Genomic DNA, 14,685 nt, shown 5'->3' with positions numbered 1-14,685 from the left:
GTTTTCCCGATTAGTCACAATTATTTCATGCCTGACTATTTTGATGCCTGCGACCTGTGGTTGCACATCCTGTTCTGGGCTCCAGTTCATGTCTTACCTCATCTGCTCACGTCTGTCCACCTGTGAATGTCACCCTGATGTCTCTGCATTAACACGATTAAAATTAATAATAATCAAATTAAAATAACAACCAGTGAAACATATGAATTTGAAAATAATCAGATGTTTTATATTAGTGGACTATCACAATAAAAAATAAATACATTAAACAATACAAACTAAAGTGCACATAGCCTTTAAACAAAAAAAGTGCATTTAACTTAACCAAAAATGGCCACTGGTGTGTCTTAAAGTCCAAAAGTTTAAATAAAGCTTCATTACAAATAAAATAAAACAATAATGTACAGTTTATAAAAGATTCAGTACATATATTCCTGATTGCAGTGCAAGAATGTGAGCATTACGACATGCTCTGGCTGCCTCTCTTCTTTGAGACAATATTCCCCGCTGCTGAGAAGAGACGCTCAGAGGTAGCAGGAATACACAAGAATGATTTTGCAGACAGAGAAAGATGTTTTAATCATCACACGCTGAAAGAAAAGTGTTGTAGTTTATCACATCATGTACTATACTATGCCAAAATAAAAAATAATGTAAGAAGCTAATTACTGATATACTCCAAAACACAAGTTACCTAACGTTAGTTAGAGATGGTTTACTATTCATATGAACTCAAATATTATATGAAAAAAGAATGGAAAAAAAAGCTAGGACGGCTCAGATACTCCTATTCACTCGTTTACTATAGCTCCAATAACGTTAGCAAACATAACTGAAATTATATTCACTTAACCCTTAAACCACCGCAACCGGTTAGAGTTGGTTTCCAGTGCAATTTGGAAGCACGGCGAAGCCAAGTATATGCGGCAACATAAATTCGGCATCGTACATTCATTGAATTCCGCAACCGGCTAAAGTTGTTTCTCAGTGCAGTTTTGGCAATGTATTTTAAATTGAATGCTGCAACCGGCTGTAGTCATGTCTCAGTGCAATTTGCCAGCACCCAGAGGGCGAGTATATTCGGCGACATACATTCATTGAAAAGTGCAACCGGCTATATTTGCTTCACAGAGCAATTTGGCAGCACACCGGAGCTGATCAGTCAGTGCCGTACATTCGTCGAGCAGCCAGCTCATAAGCACTGCCGGCCCCAGCAGAACTGCAGCACCACTGTCTCTGGGATACAGCTGCTGCACTACACAAGCCTGCAATCATCAGCGTTTACCTCTATGTGTTTGCTTGCAGCCAGTTCAAGTGCAGTTGGCTCGTGATTTACTGAATTTCATCAATTGGCTTCAGTTGCACCTTGAACATATAATAATAGATTGTTGCAGTAGTTTTTTTAATAGTTTTTACAGTTCATTTGCACTGTGTAAAATGATCAGTGTTGCAGTAATTGTGATGCTCTTTGCATGAGAAAAAATACCTGTTCCATTAAAATTTCCCATTTTCTTTGTGAATTGTGACCTTTACCTAAAAACTGCAACAAAAAAGTATTTGGCGTCCAGGGGTGCATTAACCCCCAAGTATGTGTCGGTTTAAGGGTTAACTATCTTTGTCGAAACTTTGATATACGCATTATAGTACAAACATCAACGTTAACACGTGACACTAACTTTACTCTCTAAAACTTACCTCTCAACAGACATCGCGGTGGTGCTGCCGTAAAAAGAAAGCTCCGCTTTGCATAATCTACATTCAACTTTTTTTTCTTTTTCAGTGAAGTGTTCCCACACTTTAGAAAGTTTCTGTATCAATTTTTTTCCATCTCCGTCCCCCTCCTCTATCCGATTCACCATTGCAACCATGTTTGTTTTCCTCTACATTCTTCTCCTCAGACGTTCTTCTTTGTTGGTAGGACTGTGTGCAGTCTTGACGAACAATAACAAACGATACTTCTTCCAGACATTCATGTAGTGCATTGCAGTTACAAAAAACAATGTGGTTCTTTGTGACTGGAGCCTCTATTGAAGGTTCTGTTTATGACACGTTGACAATAAAAAATTTCTTCAAAGATTTTTTTATAGTTGACGTCGTTGATTACATCAACTAATCATTGCCGCCCTAATTATATCATGGGGCAACTGAGAGGCAGTCTGTAATCATGAGTATATTAGTGAATAATCTATTGAAAGCACAACCAAGTAAGTTAAACAAAGACTTTTTTAACAGTATTTCTAAAATTATTATGAATGGGAAGACAGATACCTTTTTAATTTTTAATGGTGTATTTAATTAATAACTATTTCCAGAATGTGCACATGCAGACATAAATCTCTATTACCTTATGAAGCAATGTCCTGACAAGTTTTAAAAGTTTTGTTTCTTAAGCAGACTAATAGTTTTCATAAATAAGGAGTTAATAATACAAGTAGCTTGAATGATTTCAGTGTTTACTACTTCAATTGGCATTGACATTATTGTTTGAATTTTGATTTTGCTGATATCAGTTAAGCATCTTATAATTTTTTAGTTACAGCAAAAAGTCAGTGAATAGTATGTGCACATGTTGACTAGTGATGAGTGAAACTTGCTGAAGTCACATCGCCTCAAGTTTAATGAAGTTGTAACTCGAGGAAGGAGAAATTAAACTGATTCTGAATGAGTTATAATGGTGCAGTGGTCTTTTAAGTGTCACTGAAACTAGGGAAATGTCTGCCAACTATATTGGACTGGTTATTGTGGCCATAAATGTGACCTGATTTGTAGGACAGCGGTACTAACCACTGCAATACAATCAAAAGAATTAAATATCATAACAGTACATGTTTTTTGTAGGTAGTGACAACAGAAGCAGAAAGCATCAATTCACTAAGGCTTCATAGATTTGATAGCATGACTGAATGCTTTGCACATATGGAGCTCAGGTGTATTTTGTGCATGGCTGCCTTCTACTCTTTTCAGACATATTAAGTAACAGATCCTTTCCCCAATGTACTCTGGTGTCTATGAAAGAAAGAGACTTTAAAATATTTTTATAAATTGTAGAGATGTTATCTGAATCTTGAAGAACATTAGAACGAGGTGGAAGGTGAGGAATATTGGACAAATTCTGTTTAGCAAAGTGTCTAGCTTGACAGTAGTGGAGGAATTATGTTGATGAGAAATTGTATTTGAAGCATAATTGTTTGTAGGATGCAACAACATTATCTATGTACAAATCTCTTAAGTGTCTTAATCCCAGACATTGAATAGTGTATATGTTTGAGATAGTGAAAAAAGGTGTTTGTTATATATAGGTGCAACAGATAAAAGCTTTTCTGTCTTAAAGTGCTTCCTACATTGGTTCCATATTCTGAGGGAATGAAGGGTAATTGGATTTTTAGTGTAATGAGGGTAGTTTGTATTAACTGGGGTACAGAGCAGGGAATATAAAGGAGTACTGATAGATTTTATTTCTATTGCAGACCAGGCTTGTGGATGTTCATCAATTTGTGTTGATGTCCAGGTCTTTTTAGCTTGTATATTTGCTGCCCAGTAACAAAATTGAAAGTCGGGTAGTGCCATGCCCTGTTCTGCTTTAGGTCATTGCAGAGCCGCCCTTTGGATGCATGGATGTTTTGAATTCCAAATAAATGAAGTTATGATTGAGTCTAATTCATTTAAAAAAATGTGTTAATGTATATAGGAATACTTTGAAATAAGAAAAGCAGCTTGGAAAGGATGGTCATCTTAACAATGTTGATTCTCCCTGCTAATGTAAGGTGGAGGGTAGACCATCTAGTCAAATCTTGTTTAATTTTTTCCATGCAGAGAGCAATTTTTTTTTTTTCCAAAAAGCACTTTATAATTACTTGTAGTGTTTACCCCTAGATATTTGAACTGATCTGCTAAGATAAATGAGAAGGTGTCCAGTCCAATATTATGTGCTAGAGAATTCACTGGTGAAAGCACTCTTTTATTCAAATTGTTTTTAAGTCCAGATATCTTTTGAAAATCTGCTAATGTTTTTAGAACTGCTGGCATGGAATTTTGTGGGTTTATATATACAGTACTATATTATCTGCATATAGTGATATTTTCTGTTCAAGTGCTTCTCTGAGAATCCCTTTCATTTTATTTTTATTGTAGTTTTAGTTTTTATTTTATAAAATTTATTTTTGTTTTTATTTCATTCTAGTTTTCAGTGGAGTCAACAATTTTTATTTAGTTCTGTGTTTAAATTTTTTGTTTTTATTTTATTTAGTTCTGGCTTTTTTACATAATATTAGTACAATTTTAGTTTTTTTTTCTGTTGCAAGACCACAAATGCTGGCCTACACATATTTCAATGCCCAGTTATGTTTCATTCAACAAAATATACTCACAGTTCATAATGCTGTTAAACACGGCTTGACTATCAATTATCAAACAAATTAAGTGGCCTAATGAGTACAGTCAGCAAGATCAAATGTTTCAACCCAAGAAACCAGTTTGTGCAAACACATCGTTTTTAAGCTTTAAACAAGTACACATTTCGAGAGATTTTTTCATGTTGCAACGACGTCCATTGCACAGATAGTCACACAGTGAAAATATTCGTTTGACGAGCGTCTGTAATGCAAGTGCACACACAAGGCCCTATCCACTGGTGCCAGCAGACTGTATGTTTACGATTTTTGCTGCCAATACCGAAGCACTGAAGTGCGTTGACGTTCATGGCTGAGGCACGGACTCCTTCAGAGTCAGATTTACAAATATATGAACCCAAAAGAGTAGCTTATTCACTATTCAATTGGCAGCATGCACATTGACTACTGGTTATGTTTCATATCTCATCAGCATTCTTTACACACACATAAGTAATGTATATATTTGGCTAATAAAGAACGTTACATTTATAGTGGCGAGAGAGAGCGCATTTGCTCTGCACCCTCCATGTGTTCTAAATTTGTCATTGCAATTTCACAATTCAAACTCATTCAATATAAGTGAAAGTATAGAGTGGTGTACAAAAAATGGATTTCAATTTTGACCTTAATCAAAGTATTTAGTTGTTTTTAAAAGTTTTAAATTTTGATGATTTAATCAATTTTAATACAGACTGTTCAACAAAAGGAGGATGAGGAGGAGGTTAGGAGCACGCACTGATACAGCGCATTGCCGCACCCACCACACAACAAACCAACTAAGGATCTAGATTAGGACCCGAGTGCAGCTATGCAATGGGTGGATAACAAGAAAAACAAAAGAATATTTTATTTAAGCTCAAAATTTAGTCTTTAAATATTAGATTTTTTTTCTTAGTCTGCTCCCATTTTTTATAAAATTGAAAACCATTTATGGTCTTACCTTTATTTGTAAATGAAGTCCATGCGCTTATCCTTCTCTACAAAAATCTTCGTCCCTTTTCCTTTAGTTTTAAAAGTCTTAATCTTCCATTTTGGCAGTTAGTCGAAATAAAAAAAATAAACGGACCGCTGCAGTACACTTGACTCTCTGATATCGCTAACTTATTGGTGCTGAGAGTCTCTGAGTAAAACAGTAGCAACAAGTAAACTGTCTCAACTTGTGCCTTTTCACTGCGGTTTTATGTCCAATCAGCAAGACTAAATATGTCACACTCATTAATTAAACATATTAGCCAGACTGTGGAAAGTCAGGTGTATAATAAACGCGCATGCAAACATTATATTGCCGACATACAGAGAGACAGCAACAGGCACACGCCAATTGCATGCATCAACCCAGTGTTGTGGGATAGCGCTGTCCGAGATGAGGCTTGTCTCATCTTGTCTTGTTGCTGCTCTACCTTGTGTTTCTCCTCTGTATTTGATCAGAAAATGTGAAAATTCAGCGATTTTGACTATAAAAATGATCATAATTATTAGAATCATACAGCCCATTGGACAAATTCATTTAATGTCATCATTTTTTATTTTTATTTTTTTACTTTTCATGATGGCAGGTGTGACCGCACGTCCCTGTATGAAGTGCAGTCATGGTACCAGAGAAGTTCCAGACTTACACTAAGTACTGATCCAGTTGACCCTGCACTGAAACTCCAAGACTCTTTTCTTCTTCTCACATGCTACATTTGCTTTTATTATCATCTGCACCATAATTAAAGTATTTCCACATGTTACTTTTTCGCTTTCTACCCACAAACACTTGTGCAAAACTTGCCATCGTCACCCACACCTGCTTACTGCTTCAAGCTGACAAACCAAATGTGCGCAACAAACAAACAACGGTCTTATACGGAAGTTGCGCCAAGTGACTATAGTTAGCCTAAGGTACAAGATCACCACATAGTAAACGGCACAACGTAACTGAACACTCTGGCCGACCTACAAACAACCCCTCTGCACGACTGAACCGAATTGAATGAAAATGCTATTGCTATTTTTTTCATTTTACTCAATTTTCTCATTTTAGTTTATTTAGTTTTAGTTTCTCTGTTTTCCTTCATTTCAGTTCTCGTTCTTGTAAAACAAAAAACAATATTTTTAGTTCTAATTCTCATTATGAAAATATCACTGGTAGTCAAGAAGTTAAATTATGATCACAAAACTTGTCTCTTTTCCTATAGAGTGCCTCATTTGAAGACCTGCCGTATTCTAGATCTATTCTGGTAATTTTGTTGATTAACTCCGATGCCTTCTTGGTTTCCAGTTTATTTTTGTAAGAAGATATGAAATAATTTTCCCTCTTAAAAATGCCTTCAGAGTTTCCCAGAGTAGACCTGCTGAGACCTCTGAGGATGTATTTGTCTCAAGAAAATAATCAATTTGCCAAACACTATTTTTTAAAAATACATGAAAAATAACTTCTTTCACACTGTTGCATCATATAGAATGTTGGATAGCTTTAAGATATGAAAAGATATACAATATGATTTAGATTTTTTATAAGAGGCCAAAAAAGAATATAGTAATATCTGTGACTTGAAGAAATAAGCATTCACAATTGTGCATCTAATAACTCATGAACTCGAGGCTTCTGTGCTGAATGGGAAGGTACAAAGAAAAAAAAATGCCCAAAAAAGGGTGTTGATTGTGTTATAAAAAAATAACAGTGTTTAGATTCTTTTTCTTCATGGTTTGAGGTGTGACAGTTCACATTTGTGCATTAAAGTTCTGTTCTGCAAAAACAGAAAAAAAGCATGGTAGGCACAACAGTCTGTTCAGTGGATACAGAACTTGTCTTAACTGAGGGCAAAATGGATTAAATTTAATGACCAAAAAAATGGGCTTTTCTGTTGAAGTTAGTTTTTTCTAGACAGATTTTCAGCTTTTTTGTAAAATAATTAAAATAAACATGAGCCCACATTGAAGAGATATTTGCCATGAGTAACCCCCTCCTCCCAACCCCCAAAACAACCTCACCCAGTTTGAGAAGTCTTTTTGGCAGTATGTAATCTATATGGTACAGTGTGGTGCAGTTAGTGTAATAGGACTAGAATGCTAGAAACATGCACCTCATGGGTTTGTATCATTTTTATATTGATTGAAATTTCTACTATACTAATATGAAAATAAATGTGGCTTTGCTATCTAAATTGCAGAAAAGCTACTAAAGAAAAAATGTGAGGAGAAGAGCAGCATCTAGTAAGATTCCGTAGATCCTTTAACTAAAGTGTACTATATAAAATAATAGTGAATTACAGAATTCTGGAATCTCTAACAATAAAGTGGAAAACACAAAAGTGAAGTGAACACATCCCAAGAAATAGACACCTACACCTGCTCCTTATGAACAGATTGGGTCATGTTGATGGAAAAGATAAACTTTCAGAAATTAATTGCAGTTGAAAATAGGTATATGAGGCAGGTAAATAACATGTGATTTAAATTATTTGATTTTATTCTGATCAAAAGTCCTTTTTTATCTTTGTTTTATGCCACAACACGTGATGTATTTTGTGGAGAGAAGTTGGCATTGAAGGGAGTAGTCTTTGTACTTTGTTGTTTCTGCTCCTGTAAAACTGACAGTAAATGTTTTTCTAAGATAAGTGCCCTGTTCTATAAGAAAGTAGATTATAGAGCTGCTGAAAGTGACCAACCCACTGATATCGCATGAGCCATACCCTAAGAAACTTGCTGCCTTAGAAGTCTTGGACTTAATGTTGTGATAAGTAGTAAATGATTGTGTGTATTCTCATTGTGAATTCCATATCATCTTTATTTGCCCAGCATTTGGATTTGAAATCTTATTCTTCAGACATGCAGCAGTTCACGTGAAGAAGATGTATTATTATTATTTGTTAAAATCCTTTAATCCCTGACATGAATTTTCAGGAGTATTTGGTCAATTATTGCAACTACATTTACATATATGTACTAAAATTAACTTATTTTAATACAAACATAAGCTACATAGCCCCCTAGTCAATTGTATCATTATGTAAGTTAAAATTAAGACAGCTATTTAAAATGTAGCATATACGCAAGATGTTTTGCAATCTGACCCAGAGTTCCACTAAAATCTTTGACCTTCCATACAAACAGATAGCTATACAGTTTGACACTCCAGTATATGGATGACTTAATCTCAGGTCTGCGTCTGGGTATGTTATTTTAGGTGGAGTACAATGAAAACTTGTTAAAGTGAAAACTTCCCTTAAAATGTTAAAGGAGCGCTCCGCCCAAAAATATATATTTTTTTTTATGTGTTACTTACCTCATGTACTTTGTAGTGGTGGCAGAGAAAAATATTTAATCTCATGTTTTCGTGGATAGCGTACATAAACAAGATTTAAATTAAATAGGACTCAATGGGGACCTACTGTGGACATCGGTAAACAATGTGAATAACGTCCATGGAAAAAAGAAAAGAAAAATATCATGCCATCTTGCTTTATAATCCATGTGTCCATCATCCATTCGTATTCTCAGAATGTGCAAAATACATGATTTTTTTCTTTTTTTGCTAAAGTACTATTAATACTTACTTTTGGAAAATGTTCCATATAAGATAAACAGCAAAGGCATATTCCCATTATGTTGCACATTTGAATTGAAGATAGAATTCTTGACCGATGAATGAGGGAGAGAGGAGGATCTTCACAAAACCGATCATTTCAGGAGGCTTTGAACTACACTGCCACCATAAAACGTTTTCAGTAAACAAAGTTGCCCTCAGGATTAACTATCTGATTGCCCTTTGTCATAGTTTGTAGCACTGATTGGCATGTTGCTGGTGTACGCCAGTTCCTCTCTCCAGATTTCACCACACCAGTGAATGTCTAAGTAGTATGTCTTAGATTCAAATAAACAATATTATGATGAGGCAGTGCCAATCATACAGTCCCCATTAATATCTTACTATCTGAGAAACTCAGTCTTTTGGTTATCATGGAAATTATTTGTGCTGTGCACAGAATTAATGAAAATACTGAGTAGTTGTAAGAGTTAAATGTCTTGTCTCTTTCTCATAGTTACAAAGTAGTCATGGGACATTTGGTGGTTAGATGAAATAAATAAACACATCTAAATCATGCCTCGTTTTCTTTGAAATGTTATTTTGTATGTGACTCAGACTAATTTACATAAATCCATCTACTGTATTTGGTATTTTTTATGTTTTGTGTTCTGAAACACTTTATATCTATTGAGTATTCACAAGTCTTTTAACTAATACTTCGACAAAAAGAATCAGCATGAAGTCTTGTTTTTCCTGTTTGTATTTAAAAATTGAGTATTGCCTGCATAAACAGTAGAAAAAAGAAAGTAATTGGTCTTGTTGAATTTATATGGGAAATTAAGGTTTTTTTATGATTTATCTGTTTATTAATTTTGTGTGCCTGCCAAATTTCAGGGTCAGAGTAGGCAAGAATCTGTCCCAGCAGCATTTAAGCACAAGACTGCAATCCATTCTGGACAGGCTTCAATCAGTTGCAGGGTTCATTCACTCATATGGGATTTTAGAGTTATTACACACACATGTCCTTTAGGATATTTGGGAGTCGGCACACATTCCCTTTGTCTACATGGAATTTTCTTTAGGTACAGTAGTTTTCCTTCCATATCATCAAAATGTGTGACGTATTAAATAAGGGTGTAGCATTAATCCTGGCATCTAAACTTGCCAAGTTAATGTTTGTTCCACTGTGACTCTGATGTGGACTAGAAAATGCTACTTTATATTTAATGTCCAAAATAAACACCTTTAAATTGCATTCAGTGATAATAGTCATCAATGTGTGTTGGAGGTGATGACTCTGGATACCTTAAATACTTAGTCACAGTGTGGCCTGTTTTAGGTTTCCAGTCTGCAGTTTTGATTCCAGAAAAATTAATGTAATACTATTTATTCTTCACTTGACATTTACATGTTAATGTAATGGCTTTCACTATACATCAAAAAGCAGTATTAAAGTATTATCATGCGTTCTGTGGGACTTGCCGAGTCTGTCACTAGGTTGGTCTACTCTCACACCTTAAGATTAACACAAATACAGATACACGTACACATAGGGATCCTATATAAAAAGTCTCAGGTTAAAGCCTAATTGTCAGTCACCCCGCAATCTTCTACTTAAAATCCCTCCACATTCATAGATAGATATCCATATTTAGACAATGGTAATGTCTAAATGCATCACACGATATTCTGTAGGAGCCTCTACTTAAGAACTTACTATCACCAGCACTGATTAACATGCGGTTGTCATTGTGACACAATTAAAAGCACAACTCTTTTGGTTACTAGGGGGCTATGCCCCCTGCTTGCTTCACTCGCCAACCCCCAGGCCTGCGGTCACTCACATATGTGGATTTCACTTTCACCAAACAACAAATCTTTTAATTATAGTGGATAGGCCTCTTCATTGGGAAGAAACACTACTTTTCCCTGATGACAACACGAATTAGACAGTCTACAAGTCTCTTACTTAAAGTTTAAAGCTGAACAATATCTACATACTTCTGTCATATGTCCATGTATTTGATCTCTTTTCACTGTTCTGTTATTTCACTGAGTAATAATTTTCATTTGTTAGTGCTAATGCAATCTTTACTATCAGTGTTTTTGAGACTTTCGAATTTTAGTACTTTCATAATCTCTAACCTGTACTGCATGTGTATTGCGCCAATATTTTTGAACCTCTTTACGTCTGTCTGACAATAGCATTCACACGAATGAGAAGTGATTAGACCGTGGACGTGGTTGTAAATATTTGAGAGGAGGGCAGGTCTTGTCAAAATCTTTTGGCAAAAAGCCTCGTCTCGCGGGACCTGAAATTATCTCTCGCGGGAGATGAAATTATCTCTGAGAAAGTCCCGTCCCAGGATTTCCTTTTATAATAAAGAGATATACTATTTACCAACCAAACAATATGCCCTGCTTTTACCTCAGTTATTTTACTTTTGAGGAGTGATGCCTTAGCCTTGAAAACCTTATGAGCAAGTAATGCGGCTAACTCCTCACACAACTGTCTTCATTTTCAATTTATTATTTCAATCACTCTAGATACAAGAACAAAGTACAGAAAATGTAAAAGCAAAATGGTATTTATTAACGTATAATAGTAATACCAAATTAAACATGATATAACAGAAAATAAGATTGATCGTAAGTCTGGATACAGTCTTTAGAAAAGCTTACAGAAAATGTCAAGAATTAAATGTTGTCCTGGGGTAGCTTTTGAACTACTGTAGTAATCGGTGTTATTCATAAGGTGCTTTCACTGAGGTTGAGTTCAAATGGTCACATGAGTCTCGGTTTCCTCTTCCGACATCACCTTTCCTTTTTGCCGTTGCTGTTTGTTTGTGGTATTACACACCTTTGATTTGTCGGCTGCCAAAGTTCTGTCTCCAAGTGATAAGCTGTCTGTCTGATGGATGACTTTGCTCAGTTTCTGATCTTCTTACACATATTTGTTCCCAAATGATAAATAATTACCATGGCCTGAGGCAAATCATTGAAAATTATGTTTAAACGTGAAAGATTACTGGTATAATTCAAGAAGTGATGATACTTTAATGGTAATTGCCCCTGTAAGTGTTCTGTCAGTTAAGTTCATCTTATTTGTTTGGACAAAAAATATAATGAAAATGAAAGCATCTATTATTTAAAAAAATGAAGATCTGGGGCCTCATGTATAACGGCGTGCGTAGAACTCACACTATAACATGGCGTAAGCACAAAAGCCGAAATGTGCTGACGCACAGTAAAATCCAGATGCAGGAATCTGTGTGTTCAGCAACTTCCACGTTCTTCCGCTACATAAATCCCGATCAGCGTGAAAACTAACGCTCGTGCACGCGTTTTATGTAACGCCCAACTCCTCCCAGAATTACGCCTCTTTGAATATGCAAATCAATATAAATCGCCATTAAGCGCAGCCTTCTGTGAAAAGACAATGGGAAAAGCACGGGGAAAATATAAGAAATTCAGCGAATACCAAGTGGAGGCAAAGGAAAAACCATACTATTTGTTCAAATAAACTGTGGTATAATCAACAAAAGGAAGTTGATCGAGTGACATAGCGTGTTGGAGAAACTTGAAAGCTCATGTTCACAAAATCGCACAGTGCCGGAAATAAAAAAGAAGTCACATATCAAAGTCGCCGTGAAAAGCCGAGTTGTAGCCCACTGTCTGAGTGTCATATGAAAGCTTATTAGGGTACAGAGAAAAAAAGGCACACAGTGGGGAAAAAGCACGAAATGTCAACTTCAATCTCGACATTTCCACTTTAATCACGTAGTTTATTTTGTCATTAAAGTAGAACATCATAAACTTCATCTTAAAATCGTTTAATTAACCAGTTTCTCAAATCACATCGTAATTAAAGTAGCACGTTAAATGCTTTGTTTTGTATTTGATCTTCTATGTGCTCTATGTGTGTGAATCACTACTTGCTTCTTAAACCGGCTCTCTTCCTCCAACTGGACACAGAATCCATTACATTCATGATATTACAGCTCTCTGAATAACTAAAATACTGAGATGTATACGTGATATCATTTTCATGATGATAGGAGTTAAAGCACGTTATTAAACATGTGTTTCACTTCGATGAAATAATTTATTGCAGCAGTACTCAGGGGCGGCTCAAGGCTTGTGATGGCACTGGGCTGAGGAAGAATCGGTGGCTCCTTCGCCCGCCAATGTCAGTAAAGTAGCTTATGCACGGTGGATGGCCTCGTCCGTTGCAGACACTGCATAGCCGCCTCGTGCTCATGACACAAGCATTTAACTTTTGCCGAAATTTGTCGCTGCGTTTTTAGCTGTGTTGTTATTTTCTCTTTCTGTGTTATATTCAATATATATTGGCGTAGCCGCCACTGCAGTCAGTGCTTTTCTTTCCCCAAGTAACCGATCGCCACACAATCAGCTCTGTAATAGAAGTTAAGCCATCTGTAAGCTTAGCCGATTCTTCAAAACGTTTAAGGAACATTGAAATATCTTCGTAGTACATGTTTAATTATTCTATCCTTCACGACACTCCCAGTGAAGAATATAGATTATTTAAATGAAGTTAGTTTTATGTGTATAATTTAATAAACATATTTTGCTGCATTTCACCTTAAAAATGATATCGGCATCGTATGTAAATACGCACTTTATAAAGTGGCTCAGGTTGTGCGATATTATAACTGTAGTGTAAGTTTACAGTGGGGTAATTGTACTTATAAGTACAAACAGTTCTACAAGGAGCAATTGAATGAGTGCATTTAAAGTTCTTGGGATGAAACTGTTTCTGAACCCCGAGGTCTGTACAGGAAAGGCTTTAAAACGTTTTTCAGTGGCTGAGACAGCGTGTCCTTGAAGCTGTATACCGATAATTTTCTTTCCGATCAGCTGCTGCTGTGATTCACACTCAGTTACAGTGATATAAATACTCCGAGTCGTGCAGTGACAGTAATATGGAAAAAGATGATCCGCTGTGGCAAATCCTAACGGGAGGAGCTGAAAGAAGAACAAGAAGAAGAAGAAGTGAGAGTAACAACACTAAAGCAGTTATGGTATTTGGAATACTATGGCTATTCCCTGTACCATTATATTGTTACAAGTTAATTACAATCAGATGCGTTACACTAATAAACAATATGTGGTTAGTTTCAGTGTATTTATAAAGCCGCGTCAGGAAAATAATGAGTAACCACACAGGAACAGTAGCATTGCTTTGACACTGGGTGCCGCCAGTCTGCAAAACCGAGCGGAGAACTTGCGTACGACAAGGCATGAGGTACCATGGAAAAGTGCGTGGCTTTACACCAAGTGTAGGTTTTATACATCGCGATTTGAACGTGGAAAAGTTGTTACGCAACATTTCTGTGCGTACGCACCATTTATACATGAGGACCTGGTGCTCAAAGACATAAAGGTAATGATCTTAGAAATGCATTCAACTGTATGTGACTGCCTTGTTAAATGGTTTATCAGTAGTTACAGTGCAGTTAAACTGGCGGGTTAGTGATATTTTGCATTTTTTTTTTTACCAAAGTCACAAAGAAACTGGTCTTGAAGCGCTAAGCACCTTACACAATTAAATCTTTCGCCAACTAACTGATTAAGTTCTTGGCAGGTCCTTGATAATTACATAACCCATCAATGCATCCATTCATTTTCTAAATGCTTATTTTGTTCAAGGTTATGGGGAGCCGATGCCTTTCCAAGCAGCATTCAGTGTCAGTCTTTTGCAGTCGTTTTGGTGTAGTGCTTTTACAGAACACACTTAACAAAGCAATGTACTGTACA

General features: G+C 36.0%; 1 protein-coding gene across 2 annotated transcripts in view; it reads left to right on the top strand.

The window, feature by feature from the left end:
• Window positions 1–14,685, top strand: part of usp44 (ubiquitin specific peptidase 44) — a 78,193-nt gene that overhangs the window by 48,196 nt on the left and 15,312 nt on the right. The window lies entirely within an intron of this gene.

Source organism: Polypterus senegalus, chromosome 8 (assembly GCF_016835505.1).
Source record: "Polypterus senegalus isolate Bchr_013 chromosome 8, ASM1683550v1, whole genome shotgun sequence".
Classification (NCBI taxonomy): Eukaryota; Metazoa; Chordata; class Cladistia; order Polypteriformes; family Polypteridae; genus Polypterus; species Polypterus senegalus.
The sequence above is the reverse complement of the archived record's forward strand: the minus strand, read 5'-3'. Positions and strand labels throughout refer to the sequence as shown.